General features: G+C 42.7%; 1 protein-coding gene across 3 annotated transcripts in view; it reads right to left on the bottom strand.

Moving 5' to 3' along the window:
* Nucleotides 1–17,643, bottom strand: part of LOC142374372 (thyroid hormone receptor alpha-B) — a 170,104-nt gene extending 152,461 nt beyond the window's left edge. For 2 of the 3 annotated variants that reach the window (XM_075458022.1, XM_075458019.1), the window contains exon 1: nucleotides 17,277–17,643. The gene's annotated coding sequence lies outside the window, so the exon portion shown is untranslated. Of the gene's footprint in view, nucleotides 1–11,707; nucleotides 12,010–17,276 lie in introns of those variants that run through there. The other variant, XM_075458020.1, reaches the window with a different exon arrangement.
* Between the last annotated feature and the right edge of the window lie 889 nt (nucleotides 17,644–18,532).

Genomic DNA, 18,532 nt, shown 5'->3' with positions numbered 1-18,532 from the left:
ATTTTAACAAAGAACAGAGCGCATGCACGGCATTTTCAATCAGACAGAAAGACAGTAGGCGCAGACTTCTGTCTTCATGTGGACACACAGTTCAAGTTGTGATCGTACATTAAGTTCATGCAGCCGTTCATCTCTTAGAGATTACTGAGGTCATGCCTTTATTTCAGCAAAAATGTCAACAAAAAAAGAATTAAAAATGTATGAAACCGTGGTTAATAGTTTGGTGTCGGTGGGATTGGTCGTTAAGCGAACTAATTGTGGCGTAACTGGTTATTTTGGCGCTTCTGGACATTAGCTGCTCGCAGTTTGAGCAGCTGGATGTCACCACAGACTAAAGAAATGATGGATAAATGCTGCATTCAGGGTCATCGTGGCATAATTATTTTACTTTTATATAGTGCTGGGCGAGTTAACTCGTTATTATCGCGTCAACTCGCTAATTATTTAATGCGATAAATATTTTATCGCGCATTAGCGCAGGTTTGTCGCTGTCTGTCGCTCACAGGCTTTTATTATTGTAAAAGTCTTTTGCTCACAGGCTTTTATTTTGTAAAAGTCTGTTGCTCACAGGCTTTTATTTTGTAAAAGTCTGTTGCTGTCTGCTGCGGAACCAGAAAATAAAGTAATCGGTGGATCCACCAAACCTGGAGAAGGGTACGGAACTTTTATTCGGCCGTTTTCATTTTAAAGTTCTTCCAGACGGCGGAGTCGACAGAACCAAAGTCATCTGTAAACACTGCCAAGTTGAATTGTCTTCTCAGCGTAGTAGTTCCAGTCTAAAATATCACTTAAAGGCAAAACACACAACTGATAGCAGCAAGTCATTCAAGGAAACAGACAGTGGAGCGAGGCTTCTACATAAAAACTACAGAAAGATGCTGATGTTAAAAGTGTGTTTGCACAACAAATGTTATGGCACTTTCATTCATATGGCAGCACATTTAAAATAAAGCTAAATGCTAAAAGCTATACACTACTTTTGAATTCATTTTTGGATTTTGCGTACAAATGTGATTAATCGTGATTAATCAGGGAAATCATGTGATTAATTAGATTAAACATTTTAATCGTTGCCCAGCCCTAACTTTTATAACTACACAGTAAGCATAATAATGATTTAACTTTGATTTTTGTTTAAAAACCTGCAGAAGTGCAAAAGGATTCACGTGGCAGTTTGTTTTTCTCACTTCTGAGGTCATATACACAATAATACACGATATAAACAACATTGTTCATAGATAATCACTAAAATGTGTTCAGCTGGAGATTAATAATATCAATTCTCTGAGAAAAAGAGGCTGAACCAAATGACTTGACCTAAAATCCTGCACAACAACACGAAAACAGTGCTTGAGAAATGGTGTTTTTGTTCATTTCGTCCAGAGAGGTGGAGAACCAGGACGTTCAGGCAAAATGACTTCGATCAGGTGATCACATAATAGTCAAAGTCCTGAAACTATCTTTCACATACGCAGACAAAAATCATTCAAGGATTAGATGAGAAAATAATGGACAAACATGAACAAACTTTATTGTTTACTCTCGTGGGTTTACCGCTAAATGAATTCAGGACCCCGTCTGCTGTCAGGGGCTCGCTAACAGAGGCGGGCTGAGCGCTCTCCAAGCCGGAGGAAATCCTCAAAGTGGAAATGTTGCAGGCTCGCTGACACTCCACCAAACCGCTCTCTGAATCACATCCACATGTTTGCAAATTATGCAAAACACCCCGAGAGAGTGTGTGAGTGTGACACACTGTGTGTGAGAGGCATGAGTGCTCCTCTCCGAATCCACCACGCCACATTAACTTTGATCGTATCACCTACAGGTACACGCACGTTTTGAATCCAGGCCATCAGGTGACACTTTTACTCCAACACAGAACAAACTTCATCCTCTCAGCCTTTAAGAGTATTCCATGAACGCCCATTCCAGCTCTAATCCACTACTCAAGTCATTTGCACACAGGATTAATGCGGTGTGCTTTATTTGTGTGGAGCAGTCTGGTTTGCATACTTTAAAAGCTAAGTTGCTACGTGGGGCCACTCACTCTGACGGCGCTGTAACTCAGCCAATGAGGGGATTGATCTGCTGGGCTGCATCCAAATTAAAGCTCGTGCCCCGCAGGCATGCCAAGCATAATAACTCCGTCCTCTCGTTGCGGTTTTCTTTGACCAGAGAAAGAAGTTGGAGGGGAGTCGGAAAAAAAAGAAAAGAAAGAGAAAGCGAGGAAGGAGAGGTGCAACTGGATAATAGCCGCATTCGGACAGAGCCGTTCTAAGAACGGTCCTCCTCGAATCTCGTTCTGATAGCTGCCCTTCCCCAGGGGAACTGTTTCAGTTTGCATTCGCACATGAGTCGGGACTGATGCGACTCAGCCGTCTGCGAAAGCAACGTGTTACTTTAGCGCCACATTCAACAACAAAACAGAAAACAAAGCCCGTGAAAAGTAAGGAGAGAAGAAAAAAACACCACCAAGAAGCTAACATGGAGAACGGGGAGGCCACCGTGTTCATGGTCTGCATGACGGTGATATAAGCCACATTCCCACTGTAGGAACCTTTGGCAGTTCCTATAACCCTTTCAGGAAGGGGCCCACAGTTCCTGGAACCATTTTAGCTCCTTCTCCAAGGCTGGGTCTGTTCTGGGTTCTATAGGAACAGAAAGTGTCACCTGTGTGACTTAAATGAGGTGGAAAATGAGATACATTTTGTGTTTTACTGACCTTTTTACCATGTATTTAGACTTAAGCTCTTCCTTAAATTGACCTTGGAATGTCATGATTTGTTTTCTATGTCCGATGAGTGCAGACTTACTTATTTGTTTAGCGAAAAAGTGTTTTATTTAGCCCAATATATGTTGGAAGCTTACCAACAGCGCAGGGGCGCGCTTTATGTTTGAGTGGGGTTGTTGTCTACTGAGGACCGTATATGTTGGATTAGCAAATATGGAGATGTTCTTTTGACTATTGCTTTTTATTACTTATGGTGTGTCTTGTAAGCCCATGCGGGCTGGGTATCTTTTTGGTGTATGACACTGTTTAACAAAATAAACAAAACAAACAAACAAACATTGCAGCTTATCATTTATTATCTATTGTATATATATATATATGTTTATTTATTTTATTCTATTTCTTTCTTTTATGTGATACACTCTTGTTTGTAATGTTTTATTAAAGTGCAAACAAACAATAAAAAATAATAAACAATGAATATGTAGAGGCTCTGGATTCCTTTAACCTATATTTTAATGTAATTCGGTTTCATTTCATGAGAGAATTTTTAAATTTTTAAATTTGTTTTTACATGCATCTTATGAATTGTTTACCTTATTACAATAATTATTATTTCTATATCGTCTCTGCAGGTTTTTATATGCATCTTAACTGATTTGAGGCAGTTTGACCGACAACAACAACACAAGAAAGCTGATTTTCTTTCATTCCGACATGGTTAGATGTGCGATTCCTATCCTGGAGGCTTGAATACGAAAAACTCCTAATCACAGCTTCTAAGATTATTTAATGTCAGGATTTTCTTGGCTCAATAATTTCCTCCATTTTCACAGCAAAAGGGTAAATGTGATTTGAACAGGTTGCCAGCCCACGGTCCAAGGCCATGACAGGCTCTAATTCTTCCATTTAATACGCCTTACTGACATTCAGAGTGTCTCCTCGATCGAACTGAAGTACAAACTTTGAAGAACAGGCGACAGCCGTCGTCCAGGCATGGAAATCTGACCTAATTACCTGCATTAAACTGTACCAATAGCCTGTCCCAACCATCAGATTTAGCAAACTAATCAGATTTGCCTGAACGCAGGGTTAATCACTGCAAGTTCGTTTTAAAGGGGCAGTTCACCAAAAGGCCTGAGCTCCCCAAACTGCTTTAAATTGGCATCTATTGTTTATGATTTGAGGAGCCAGAGATGGGTTAGGGCTAATATCGCTTTCATTCTGCCACAGTCATCAGATCGTTCTGCAGAACCAGCTCATCTCCTCAATGGGGGGGGTCAAAACTTTGAGCTTTTGCTCCGTCAGCCACCTGTGCACCGAATTACTATCTGCTGAAAACAAGCGGAGTGAATGAGCCTTATTATTTATTAAGAACTGAATGGGGGTGGGAATCTATAAGCTTGTCTTCGTCCCACTCCTTTCCAAGCTTATTTCAATCTAAGTTGTATAAATGTACTTCTAAAATACTACGAATAAGTTCAGTTTGTGTATTGTACAAAAATTGTAATGTACTTAGACGCTTGTTCTGTATATTATTTTTGCTTGGAATAAACTAAACTAAACTAAACTAATGAGAAAGAGGTCCAATTTCATGGCAAAGTTCGACATTCACTGGAACCAACAGGTAACACCGATTCAAAACACAAATACATACGATGCAAAAATAAAGGAGACCAATGAAACCTCAGAAACGCAGACCTAAATACGAGTAAAACAGCCGCTATGATCCTTTAATGTGCTGCTCAGAGAATTGTTTTAAAGTGGCAGAGCTACGAGCTCAGGTGACAACCCGTGGAAAAACGGGGGGAAAGGTCTCCAGCAGGCAAACGACACAGAGGATCAGGGGCTGGTTTCCGTCTGCTAATCCCCCCCCCGTGTGTCAGATTAGTCTGCCGACACAAATACCTGCAGACATGAATTACAAGTGGAAGTGGTGGACTGTAAACAATGCATTTTCACATGGCTGCGGCAGAATCGGTGTGCTGTCTATCCTCGCCGTGCCGTCATCCGTTTGTGACGAGCAGAAGGTCAGCGGGGTCAGCGGGGTTTGGCACAGAGGAGGACTACAGATGTGAAAGTAGGGAGAGATCGCTGTGGGGATCGGCTGGCGCTCGGCCAACCTGGACAAGGGTCAGGGACGCGACTGAGAGAACACAAGCGCCATTAGGAGCCTGTTCTCAGAACCCCGCCAAGGTCTCAGTGTCGTCCACCACCCTGGGCCGCCGTCCAGCCAAATCCTCTGTGACAGCCCCGCGGGCCGTTATTCTGACAGTTCGTTTTCACACCCTGAGATATGAATCTCTGTGTGCTCCAAAAATGTTACAGACGAGCTGCTCAGCATTGAGCTAAATTAATTCATTCCATTTAAAGCGTGAAACAGCCATGAAAGCAACATTAAGTCTGACCGTCTCTTGTGACAAAGTGCTTTTTAATGCCTAAATCTAAACATGTCAAATCCACTGGTCCACACAGTCTCGACTTTTTAAGCCTAGGCCACGTTCCAAACCTGATGTCCCGTCTTATTGTTGTTCAGATCCATCTTTCTTATTCGATGACGCACTGAATAATCATGTTATATAAGTGTGATCTCAATGCTGTGCAACATGAAATTCGCCTCTGGTAAGAAGTTGTTCCAATCAAACAGGACCGTTGGCAGCTTTTTGCTCATCTTGGATTCATCACGGCCCGGACCAAGCCAAACTATCACTGTTGGGAACAGCGTTAAACACGGGCTGGAGACGCAGGGAGCAGGCAGCTTGGAAAAAGTGTAAAAACTAGGGCTGGGCAGCGATTAAAATGTTTAATCTTAATAAATCGCATGATTTCCCTGATTAATCACGATTAATCGCATTTGTACGCAAAAGCCAAAAACAAATTCAAAAGTAGTGTATAGCTTTTAGCATTTAGCTTTATTTTAAATGTGCTGCCATATGAATGAAAGCGCCATAACATTTGTTGTGCAAACACACTTTTAACATCAGCATCTTTCTGTAGTTTTTATGTAGAAGCCTCGCTCCACTGTCTGTTTCCTTGAATGACTTGCTGCTATCAGTTGTGTGTTTTGCCTTTAAGTGATATTTTAGACTGGAACTACTACGCTGAGAAGACAATTCAACTTGGCAGTGTTTACAGATGACTTTGGTTCTGTCGACTCCGCCGTCTGGAAGAACTTTAAAATGAAAACGGCCGAGTAAAAGTTCCGTACCCTTCTCCATGTTTGGTGGATCCGCCGATTACTTTCTTTTCTGGTTCCGCAGCAGACAGGAACAGACTTTTACAAAATAAAAGCCTGTGAGCAACAGACTTTTACAATAATAAAAGCCTGTGAGCAACAGACTTTTACAATAATAAAAGCCTGTGAGCAACAGACTTTTACAATAATAAAACCGGGTTCGAGTCCCCCATTGGACGGCCCTGTGCTGCGTGTCGTTCCCCCTCTCTCTGCCCCCTGCTTCCTGTCTCTCTGAACTGTCCTATCCATTAAAAAGGCACAAAAGCCCCCCCCCCAAAAAATAAATAAACTGCATTTATGCGCGATAAAATATTTATCTGCATTAAATACTTACCGAGTTAACGCGTTATTATCGCGTTAACTCGCCCAGCTCTAGTAAATACCTTTGCTTCTTACTTCAGTAGAAAGGGTAGAAATCTGTAGATAAGATCTTAACAAGAGAAGCTGCCTTTATTTGACTGTTCGGTTTTTAGGGGAAGTTTGTGCATCCAAACAAACACCCACTGACTGAGTCTAAGTGTGCAACGCTTGCATGCAGCTCGGCCACATCTCGGTGTCCAGTGTTGCCCGGCCACAGTTACACCGAGGCGGCAGCACGCACTGATCACACAGCGGTCGTCTCACGCTTTGAATATTGAGTTTCCTGCTCCAGCTATGCGCAGGGAAACATAATTCTGTTCCCGACATCAAACACTTGGGAGACGGAGCTCATACAAGCAGCCTTGCACCTCACACACATGCGCCAACATACACTGTGCTTACACCTATTAATACACGAAACGCACTCTGCCACATGCCAACACATACATATCCAGAAAGGAGTCGGTGTGATATTCGGTACCAGCGGGAAGAAACTGAATGAACCTGGATTGTCTGCTTTATGCCAGCGCTGGAGTACTGGCTGCAGTTGAGACCACTCACATGAGAAAAGTGCATCCCTGCCAGATCAAAAAGTCTCAGAGTTCTTGCACAAACTCATGCACACACATTACGCGTCCGTGCGCCAGCGCCTCGGGGTGCTTGGCGTACACTTTGCATTCTGGACCTCCCAGTGCGTGGCTCTCCCTCAACTTGGCCAGCAACAGGTACGGATTAAAACACAGTCTCTGGGATTTTAGCAGCTGCTGTCATCTGTGATTTACACCAAACCTTCGCTGGACGTGTCCCAAACAAAGTGATTGGCTGCAGGCCGACTGACCCTGATGATTTCTTTTAGATGGAAAATTATTTTTCATAAGCTAAACAACCGCTTGCATGGGAAGCCTCTTTAAAAACAATCATCTGTGCAGTTTCATTCTTTTTAGGTTTGATTGCTTTTCACTGCCAGACTGCGAGCGTTAAAACTGTTTCATCCATCTTTTATATGATTAATTCAAACACACACACTTCTCCCGTGAATCAGAATGAGTTACGACTTCCAATGAGTAAAACAAGTGTGGCCCCCAGTATAAAGAGAATAACCACTGACAATAAACTTGCCTTTTTCTACCAGAATGAGGCTCGTTAAATCCTCTTATTCCACATTATCTGAACATCTAGTTTAGAAAGGAGCTAATTATCAGATTATCCGTGCTGATTATTATCTCATTAATGAACCGGTTTTTCTGTGAAATGTTATCTTTGGGCATTCAGTTTGTGATCTAGCATGAGAAAGGAGAGCATCAAAGCCAAAGTTTGGGTTGTAGCAAGAATTGGCTGCTCGGCATGAGCGTATTTTAACAGTTTAAAAGGTTAAATCCATGTGAAAAGTGAGCATCAGCAAGTTAAGCCTACATAATTGCCGCACTTCTCTCCCCTTTTAAGTAAGACTGTTTAGGCAAATCAGGCCTCTTTAGCGCTGTTTTTGAAAGGCGTGGATGCAAACTAATCCATCTTCATTTATACGGAAGCGTATTAAATTCACTTTAAAAAATTAATAAAAAACTACATTTTTTTTCTGTCTCATTTATTTTTTGGTTTGTTTTTCGGGGTAATTTTTTCTGTTTTTTGTGGTAATTTTTTTTTTTAAGTTTAGAAAGCAACAATCAACGCATTCATTCCTTTATGAGGGCTCGATTTAATGGAAGCAAACATGACTGGTTTGTTTAGTTTAATCAAGTTTTATTGTGACCTGGGTTTAAGACACTGGGAGATAGTCCTGTCTTTAAGTCATGTAGATGGAATAACTATTAGTTTGGCGACTTTACGCAGGCACCTGAAGACTTTGCGGTTGTTCAGAAGGAAAGCACGTTCAGATCTCCTAGACATAGCAATGTTCCTCCAGGATCAGCTGGACATTTATGGCATGCTCCACCGGAGTCACTTGCAGGCTGGATAATCTCGCGGGATTTCAAAGTATCTTGATATTTCCTAGAAAAATTACCCCGAAAAACAGAAAAAATGACCCCGAACAAACCAAAAAAGATTTTTTTTGGTTTGTTTTTTTTAAGTGAACGCAATACGCTTCCGTAAATTTAAATAAGGATAATCTAAAAACGTCTCAGAAGAGTTTGCAGGTAAATTCACTTCACAAATGAAGGAAGATTCACCACAGGCAGTTTCAGCTTCACAGCATCAACAAACTGTTGTAAGGTTGACTCACTTGTGTTTCCTGTTTCCAACAAGCCTCACCACAAACCGCAGCGCGCGCGCACACACACACACACACACACACACACACACACACCGGTGATTTAATGACAAATTTCCGCCACCGTTTGTTCAATCACAAGCCCGCTGACTAGATTCTCTGAACCCTGCTGGTCACACGGAGTCCGAAGGCGTCAGTAATTTCATTAAGAGATGCAACAACGTCTCACTGCCTGTCCAATTCAATTCACTGAGAACGACCTGAAGAAGGGAAGTAACCACCGAGGGTGCGAAAGCCTTCATCAGGAGGGTTTGGAAATATGATGTCACACGGAGAAATGTTTCCTCAAACAGAAAAACGCTTGGTGTGCAGTAACGCAGAGGCCCAGTGGAGCGCAGGTCACCGTCAGCCACGCTTCAAAGGAGCCCAGCTAAACTCTGAGCTGATCTTTGACCTCACTGACAGTCATAACATAAACCAAAGTCTAGTTCTTCAGCCAGGGAAATATCTTGCACGCTTTCCCCCCAGTCAGACAGATACAGCGAAAAACCAGACTTTGTGGCCAAAAAACTAGGGCATTCTCCAGCTGAAGAAGCAGGTTGGTGTTAATGATGAGCGAGATGTGCAGCAAGAGCAACCACTAAACAAACTAATCCCGACTCAATTAAAGCAGTTATTATCCGTCTAATGCGTTAATAATGCCATATTATAACCAACAATCTAATCAGGTTAATTAAAAAATGATCTTATACGGTTAACTTTCATTTAAATATGTGAAATGTAACAGCTCTGCGCACATGAACATGAGCTGTGTGCCAATAAGTTCACCAGGATACGTGTTTGTCTACAGGAGGTTAAGGAACAGCATCAGTATTGATTCGTTATGCATTCGATTTTAGCCGTTTGTTAACAAGATAACACACTGAACTGAATTCGATGAAGCTTTGTGGAGACTTGGAGTATGTTCAAAGGTCAAACTCATTCGATTCTGAGTTGACTGGGACTACTTTTTTAAAATCGCAAGATACACCATTGGCTTTGGCAGGTGACGCTAACTGTTGTTAGCTACTGTTTTCCATTCCAAAGTAGCCACATGGAGCTACTGTTTGAGACTGTTATGCCTGGTTGAGAAACACGATGTTAGCCGAGCAAAAGCTATAAAAGTTAAACGATAGAACTGTAAAATCTGCAGACAATCGCCACTTATAAAACGTCCTTGGTGTGTTGACTTAGCAAGCGAACCTTTTGTATGATGTTACCTTACAGTGATGCAGGCAGGGAAGCTTGTACCCTAAAAAAATAAATAAAAATACCTCTGTAGTAGCCATTAAATTTGAGTAATTTGATCATGTGAAAACTTTTGTACTTTATAGTTACCGGTGAAAACTAGTTAGCAACCAAAAGCTAAGTCAAATTTGTAAGCTAAGGATAAATTGCTAAAACTGTTAGCTAAAAGAGATTGATAATGTTTGGCTTATGGTTTAATACATTCATTTTATTCCTGTACGACCTCTTCTAAAGACACTTCCGCTGTGTCATGGCGCCCTTTTCTCACTGTTCAGAAAGAAAACTGCAGCGAGTGGTTAAAATGGTCACAGCATTGTATTGATGTCACATCGTAATGACCAATGAAGCGAGTATAATCCGAGTATAATAGCCTCCATTTTGGTCTTGTAAATGTGGTTACTACACGCTGCACAAGTGCTGTAGGTGTCTGGCACAGGAGTTGGCCTTAAACCTAATCCTAATATTAAAAGAAAATAAAAATACAATGAACGAGAGGTGGAGTTTCAAGGCTTTCCAAACCATCAGGCGTCGAAATGAGTCCATTCAAGTTTCCTCAAGTGTGACGGATTACAAAACAGGGAACAATAAAAACTGCTTTTCTTCCCTATAGGCGATTTATTCAGCTTCTAATTCTGGGGTATGAGAAGAATTCAAGTAGGACCAGCTTTAGAGAGAAACAGAATCCTGTTTCCAAAAAGGGTAATCCGGGTTAAGACCTATTCTGCAGCTGAACAGCAGCAACACAACCGCATTAAACAGTCAAGTTACGCTGCAGTCTTTTCCTTTTTTACCGCTGTAATGAAATGCCGACTGATTTACAGTAACTGTTGGGAGGAGCTGAGCAGCCACAGCACGACTTGGGTCTCGGCCAAATATCTAATAATACGGTCTAATAAGCATCTCTTTGCTCGCATTTATTAATTACGGCAGCAGATCATTTGTTAAGGCCTGGAAAAATTCCACAATGAAGGCAGTTTCTATTCTTTTGAGCCATTTTCTGACTTTTAAAGACCATGTTAATGTATAAGGTTACAACATTCAACATATAACACCGCCTCCACAGGAGCAGCTTTAGAGTCATTCCTTCTTCTTTCTTCACGTTCATATTTACGTTGCTGTTTATCTATTAGCATTACATAAAAACTAGCATGCTATTAGCTCTGTGGGCATGCTAGTTTTTCTGTAATGCTAATAGATAAACAGCACAGGGAAATGGATGTAATGCTCATATCACATGTCCAATTCTTTAAACTGAGAAGCAACGGACTCCCTGGGTCCAGCAGAGTTCAAAGCAAACGTCAGTTTCCAGCTCAGTGGAGTTTACTCATACGTTTTTCCATTTGTTACTAAATGTGACAACGATTATCTGCAGACCAAAGCCTCGTTAAGTTGGTTTTTTTTGGCTTTTTGAAGCTGTCCATCAAAGCCAAATCAAAACTGGCAAAGCTGTCGAGACAGGAAACGAGGTCATATTTCAGCAGCGCTTTTATCTTTCCCTCTTGTACTTGGTCCACAGAAACTCCCATTTTCACAGGTTTGAAATATTTCACCACGAGAGTTTTGCATTGAGCAAAACTATTCATGCTGGGCTCGCACACATTAATTCTTCACAGGAACTCTGACTATCAGCTGATTATATCCTGGCCCCGGGGCAGGGATAACGACACCGCTATTACCAGTTTAATACAACATCCACACTGAAGCCCCCCCTCTGTGTTTACGAGAGTACAAAAAGTAGCCACTTAACAGTCCCGGGAGTGAGCCGTTCTAAATATCTCCAAATAAGCGCCGACTTCATTTCTGCTCTACTGCATGAATTGAGGTGGCTCGAACAGAAAGGGAGCGAAAGAAGTCCAGCGCCAACAACTGTCAGATGGAGACCTACCTCGTAAAGTGCTCTGCTTCACCCTGGCAAAAAGAAACCCAACAGCTCTCAGTGCCAAGTATTCCCGTTGATGAAGAGCCAGTTGTGAATGGCCCCAGTTGTACCCCAGCAGAACCGAGCATGCTGGTGTTAATAAAAGGGAAAAGCGGCTGTGCAAAACACTCTTTTACAAGTGACTCTTTCCCCCAGTAGTTAGGAAGCTTGCATAGAGTAACAACGGTTGAGTTGCACAAAAGATAAGGGGAGGCCTCTGCAAACCACCTGCACGAAAACCACTCCTCAACAGAAACAAGACGAAGAGAAACACCTAAAGATTGAAATGAAACCTAACCTACTATCAGAAGACAAAAGGGAGGGGCCAGAAAAAAAAAACATGCTTCCTGTCTGACATCTGATGTGAGGCATCTGCATCTGTGTTTGTGTGCGAGAGGGAAGGATGTTACATTATCTCAAAGTCAGCAGGACCCCCCACAGTAGTCTGTGGGAAGACTGGTGCAGGGCCCACTGACAATCTCTTATCACGTTCACCATGGATGCATGCTTATCAGCGGTGGGGCTTCGTTGGCCTCTGGATGCAACAAACAAGCAACGACATCACACAAGAGGGCGAGCCTCTTTCTTCTCGACTCGTCGGGAGCCATTACTCTGTGTTCCAAATGGAGGTTCCTTCAAAGGATGCACAACACTTTCCATTAATATTTGTCTATTGTAGGGCTGGGCGATTTGGCCTAAAAGTAAAATCTCGATTTTTTTTTCTAACTAATGGACGATTTTCGATTTAAACCTCGATTTTTTTTTCTAACTAATGGACGATTTTCGATTTAAACCTCGATTTTTTTTCTAACTAATGGACGATTTTCGATTTAAACCTCGATTTTTTTCTGATTTTTTCTGTTTTTCTCTAAACAAACCAGACCAAGGCAAAAGTTAAATACATATTTTTTTTTATTGACACAAGTGAGAATTACCAAGTAGTCTAGGCCTATGTGAACAAATCAGTTCAAGAATAAAAAAACTGGGCAATGGGCAATAAATTGGGCAATGCAACTGTGGCGAAATGCTTGCGGCTGGGCAGTTGATACTTCGGGTCTATCGTTTGCAGCATCTTAATGAACCCGTTTTTTACTACGCAGTCCCTTAAAGCAAAACAAATCTGCAGAGTCTAGAAATGTTTTTAAATCTCGATTTTTCGGTTCAGCCATTTCAAAAACCATAAGAAAATAAAATTGCTGTTTAATATTAACTTTAATTAACTTTAATTTAAAAATTAAATAAATAAAAATCGCCCAGCCCTAGTCTATTGTTGTACTTTTATAATGGTTTTACCTCGATAGATTTCACTTAATAACCCAACAGGGTTCGTTATTTGAGCTCTACTTCTGTCAGTGGTCTCTGAGATACTTCCACAGCTCGACAGAAGCCCACCTGTGCCTGACTGAAAGCGTTGGACCCATTCTAGCAGTAGACTAGGAAGATAGAGAAAGAGATGGATGCATAAAAATCCATCCAACCTGTTTGAGCTTGAATCAGGGAATGTAGGCTCATTCTTGAGGCTGTCGCTGTGGTTTAAAGTGTTCTACAAACTACTAAGTCCTGTAAAAAAAAAAAAAAAAAAGGACATTCCAGCTCTTTATTTTTCCATTTAAAAACCAATTTCTACTTTGTTGTTGTGGATTCAACAGAATCTATGACAGAAGGTGCAAAACTTGCTGTTAATCTTTGGTTTTAGGTCAAGCAAAAATAAGCAACGTGCACACGGAAGCTGTGAACCAACATCGTTCGAAGGCCATCGTGATTTCCCTCCAACTGGGCTGCTGAGCATGTAAACTTATCATAGTCAGTGGTCTATTATTTATCACAATTCAGTTACAATTACAACAAAATGACTGACACTATTCTGTCTACCGTCTATGAAAGTTCAAAAGAAAGAACAAGATTGGAGTTGGATAAGACTGGAATTGGTCCATCTTTATTTATAATATGACTAGGACTGGGCAAGTTAACTCGTTATTATCGCGTTAACGTATTAATCATTTAACGCCGATAAATATTTTAACGTGCATTAATGCGTTTTTTATTTAAAAACAAACATTTTGGGGGGCTTTTGTGCCTTTAATGGATAGGAAAGTTCAGAGAGACAGGAAGCAGGGGGGCAGAGAGAGGGGGAACGACACGCAGCACAGGGCCGTCCGATGCGGGGCTCGAACCGGGGCCAGCTGACTATAGCCTCTTGTACATGGGGCGCCTGCTCAACCCACTACGCCATGGACCACCCCTGTTGCTCACAGGCTTTTATTTTGTAAAAATCTGTTGCTCACAGGCTTTTATTTTGTAAAAATCTGTTGCTCACAGGCTTTTATTTTGTAAAAGTCTGTTGCTGTCTGCTGTGGAACCGGAAAAGAAAGTAATCGGCGGATCCACCAAACATGGAGAAGGGTACGGAACTTTTACTCGGCCATTTTCATTTTAAAGTTCTTCCAGACGGCGGAGTCGACAGAACCAAAGTCATCTGTAAACACTGCCAAGTTGAATTGTCTTCTCAGCGTAGTAGTTCCAGTCTAAAATATCACTTAAAGGCAAAACACACAACTGATAGCAGCAAGTCATTCAAGGAAACAGACAGTGGAGCGAGGCTTCTACATAAAAACTACAGAAAGATGCTGATGTTAAAAGTGTGTTTGCACAACAAATGTTATGGCACTTTCATTCATATGGCAGCACATTTAAAATAAAGCTAAATGCTAAAAGCTATACACTACTTTTGAATTCATTTTTGGATTTTGCGTACAAATGCGATTAATCGTGATTAATCAGGGAAATCATGCGATTAATTAGATTAAACATTTTAATCGTTGCCCAGCCCTAAATATGACGTTTTGGCATTTTAGATTCTAAACATGCGACGCTTAATGATGACGCCTTTGCTAATACGATGCACCTAAATACGTGATGTCCAAAGATGCAATCGTGTTGATAGGTGCCGTATCATCCATTGGGCCAGTGGCAGCGCGGAAACCCCAGATAATCGGATGACATGTCCGGGTTGGCAGCTTTTGCCCTGGCTGACCAAGCATGCGAGTCCACAGCATGTGGGAGCTATGATCTCAGTAGTCCCAGACAAACACTCAGACAACATGGGAATGCGCCCGAGGCTCAACCTTTACACAAGAGACATGTCAACTGACATCACAGAGAAGAGCGCAGAGGAAAGCGAAGGGGACAAGGAACGAGCGGGCATGTCCTCCTCCCACTTTAGACTGCGATCCACATTCCTGGAGAAAAAGGGTAAAAAAGTCACGCTAACCTCCGCTAATAAGCAGCAAACACGGCCTCCTGCCAGCTCCCATAAATATGTTTGTGAGCGCCAACTGAATCTATATCACAGCAGCGAGGTCTTAGGATATTGAGCTTGACATATGGGCCAAACACGTGGCTGCTCCTGCAGGATAATTAGAGCCATGTCGGCGGCGTTCCTCAAGAGGAGGAACCAAACCAAAACAAGCACCTAATCCAGCCGCATCTTCATCACCTGCCGTTTTAGATCCAAAAGTCCACGAAGAGACACAAAAATAAAGGAGGAAATAAAGCCGAGGGCTCATCCTGTTCACTATGCTCAGTTCAGGAATAGCTGCTGACACTCTGGCCTACCCAGCATGCCCTCTGCCTCTCCAGACAGCTCTGACATCATCCCGATACAGAGCAGGACGTCAGCTGCACGCCGAGGGTTACATAAGAGGACGCTCTGTGTTCCTTAGCATCCAGCGCCGCTGCCCTTCCATGGGAGCAGATGATGACGGGGGGGGGGCGAGGAGGAGAAGAAAGAGCGAGGAAGCCAGGAAGAAGAGAGGCCCAACGGGGGTGCAAGCTGCTGGGAGAGAGGGAAAGAGGTCACCCCGAGCTCCCCGAAGGAACCAGCCACGAGGAAAGGGAAGGGAAGAGGATGTCACATCAGCTGTCCTTGTTTTTGCTCATCCAACCCCGTTACATCACTCAGTTCAGAGAGCAGCCAGAATCTCCCTTCTGTTTTCCCTCCGCGCTCGGAAAAATGTTTACAGTAAAAAGGAGGGAAGAATTACGATGTGAGGAAAACAACGGCTAAACTCGCTGGAAGACTCAACCGAGCGGCTTTGAGGAAACACGATTCACTGGCCGCACTTAAATGACACATTTCTCTTTTGCTAATAATCACACTGGGGAGCACTTGCACTGTTGAGGTCTGTTCTACCTCAGTGAAAACTATTCAAAAGTAACTTCACACATTAACCAACAATGAGCCCCATAAAAGCCTTTAGGGAAGACGTTCTGTCCTCAGCTGACACGCTACTTACTGTCAAAGTGAGACCTTTCACATGCATGCAACGACATTTAATCTAAATTGGTTATCATGTTGACGGGGACATGTGCACACTCGGCTGTGGGAAACATGCGTCGGTGTGCAGGAGGAGGTGCGAGCTTGATGGATCTAACTGCAGGGGCCCGCGGCTCCCAGATCGCCTCTAAGAAAAGAGCCAGCATCTGAGCGGAGTGGTTCCAACGAGTGATTTAATTATTACAGCGCCTGTAATGTGTGTAATGAAGACCTTCAAACGCCAACAGCTGCAAAAGCTGCGAAGCAAACCATCGCCTAATATTCCATGATCTGTAATCACGCTGCAAGATTATTTTCACGAGGGATTCTCACATGGGGCAGATCGAATGATAACATGTCAGCGCCGGTTCTGCAGAGCTTCTGGGGAGCATTTAGCCTCCCTGGGCATCAATATCAAGAGCAAAACAAGTACTCCATTTTCCACAAAAACTGTAAAAGGATCTCGTGAAGAGTTTTTAAAATCTGACTCAAAGCATTCGTGGCAGTTTTACCACCCAAGCCTGACAGCTTTGAGACAGAGCCAACAGACCAGAGGAGTTGGAGGTTGTTATGGGCATCAACCAAACCGGATCCGATTGTGCAGAGTCACAAAACACTCCTCACCAAAGTCCATTATGCAACCACCGACATCCAACACAAATTCAGAGATGCATGAGTTATAACGACCCAGTGGACACATGGAACCTGATTTAAAGTTGCAGCATGTCATTTTGACCTCGTGCGCGGTTGTAAATTCAGGAATTCTGACATTAAAAGTGAAATATAAGCGTTAAAATGACTTCTGCAGCAGCTGAGAGAAAGTTTGAAAATAACTCAGGTGGAAAACGACCACAATGCTCCTTTGAGAGAGGGACTTTCTTGCAGGCGCCTTTTTTTTTTTTTTTTTTTTTTGTAAGTTTAAGTGGAGGCAGATTAGTTTATCTGCCTCCAAAAGTGCGTGCGCGCGCGCGTGCGTGCGTGATTGGACCACGCGCGCGCCAGAGAGCAAGCAGGCGTTAAAAAATCCCAAGTCCGGGGCCCTGAATGCTGAACGCAGGGGGAAGCGTGAATACAACCGCTGCAGCACAGAAACTGGCCCCTGGTGCTCAGCCCGGGCTGCTTATCTGTCAAACCGGCCCGGGCTGCTGCAGCTAGCGCCGCCACACTGCCTGCACGCCACGCTGTGGCCGTCGGACTCCCGCAACCTTTGATAACACTTACCTTTGGGTAACCCCCGCGCGGCGTGGACACCAGAAAAAAATTAGAGCACGAGCAGAAGTGGAGGCACAGGGATGGGGGGAGCGGGAGGGGGAAAGTCAGCCGGGTTCCTTGGCAGCGTCCCCCCGCACTCCGGAGCCCAGTCGTCCGCCTGGCTGCTGCGCCTCGTGCCGTCAAAATGAATGATCTCCCTCCCGCCTCGCGCGAGTCTCCGTCCTCCTTTTCCGCGAAGCTTTCGAGGTGAAAACGAGTAGTTTGTGTCCTCTTTTGTTGTCTTCCAGTAGCGTTTGGATGAGCTGCAGCGACGGAGGGGGGAAAAGAACCAAAAAAGAAATACTACACGGTCGCTCCTCCCTCCGCTTGTGTACAGTACAGTAAGAGGAGTGCTGGGTCTGTGCAACCACTTATTAAAACTATCTACCGCTCTCTACAGGACCTCCACTGCAAAGCACACACCGCGCGCACACACACGCGCTGGGGACGCTCTGACGTGCAGTGCGGAACATCTTCTGCCTCTGATGTCCTCATTTACCATCATCACTGCGCTGCAACTCAAACACAGCAAATAAGATGGTGATTAGAGGCAAGTTTGGGCCAGGCACGAGTTTTAACACATTAGTGCTCAAACAATCATATAACCCAAGTAAATTAATACTTAAAAATGATTATATAATTACTTAAAAAATAAGTAAATGTGAATTTTGAGTACCATTTAGGTCAACTTTCTGTGTAAAACACAGAAAAAGGTTTGATTTAATGAATAAAACTTTTGATAATCAGCAATCATTCCTCGGTTTTACACTCAAAGGTTTTTGTTTTTATTTCAAATTGAAAGACTAAGCCACAGACAGGCCTTCAAGGAGAAATTACAAATGTTACAACAGCAAAAGAGGTAAAAAATAGCACAATAAACTGAAAAAAATGGTAATTACGGCACCTGCTTTTTGTGTTTCCTCACAGCTTCTGTCTGCGCTGCAACTCAAACACAGCAAATAAGATGGTGATCAGAGCCAGGCACGACTTTTAACACATTAATGCTCAAACAATCATATAAAATTTAAAAATGATTATATAATTACTTAAAAAATAAGTAAATATGAATTTTGAGTACCATTTAAGTCAACTTTCTGTATAAAACAGAAAAAGGCTTGATTTAAAGAATAAAACTTTTGATAATCAGCAATCGTTGCTCAGTTTTACAGTCAAAGGTTTTTGTTTTTATTTCAAATTGAAAGACTAAGCCATAGACTTAGTTCTTT

This window comes from Odontesthes bonariensis, chromosome 23 (assembly GCF_027942865.1).
Source record: "Odontesthes bonariensis isolate fOdoBon6 chromosome 23, fOdoBon6.hap1, whole genome shotgun sequence".
NCBI classification, from domain to species: domain Eukaryota; kingdom Metazoa; phylum Chordata; class Actinopteri; order Atheriniformes; family Atherinopsidae; genus Odontesthes; species Odontesthes bonariensis.
The sequence above is the reverse complement of the archived record's forward strand: the minus strand, read 5'-3'. Positions and strand labels throughout refer to the sequence as shown.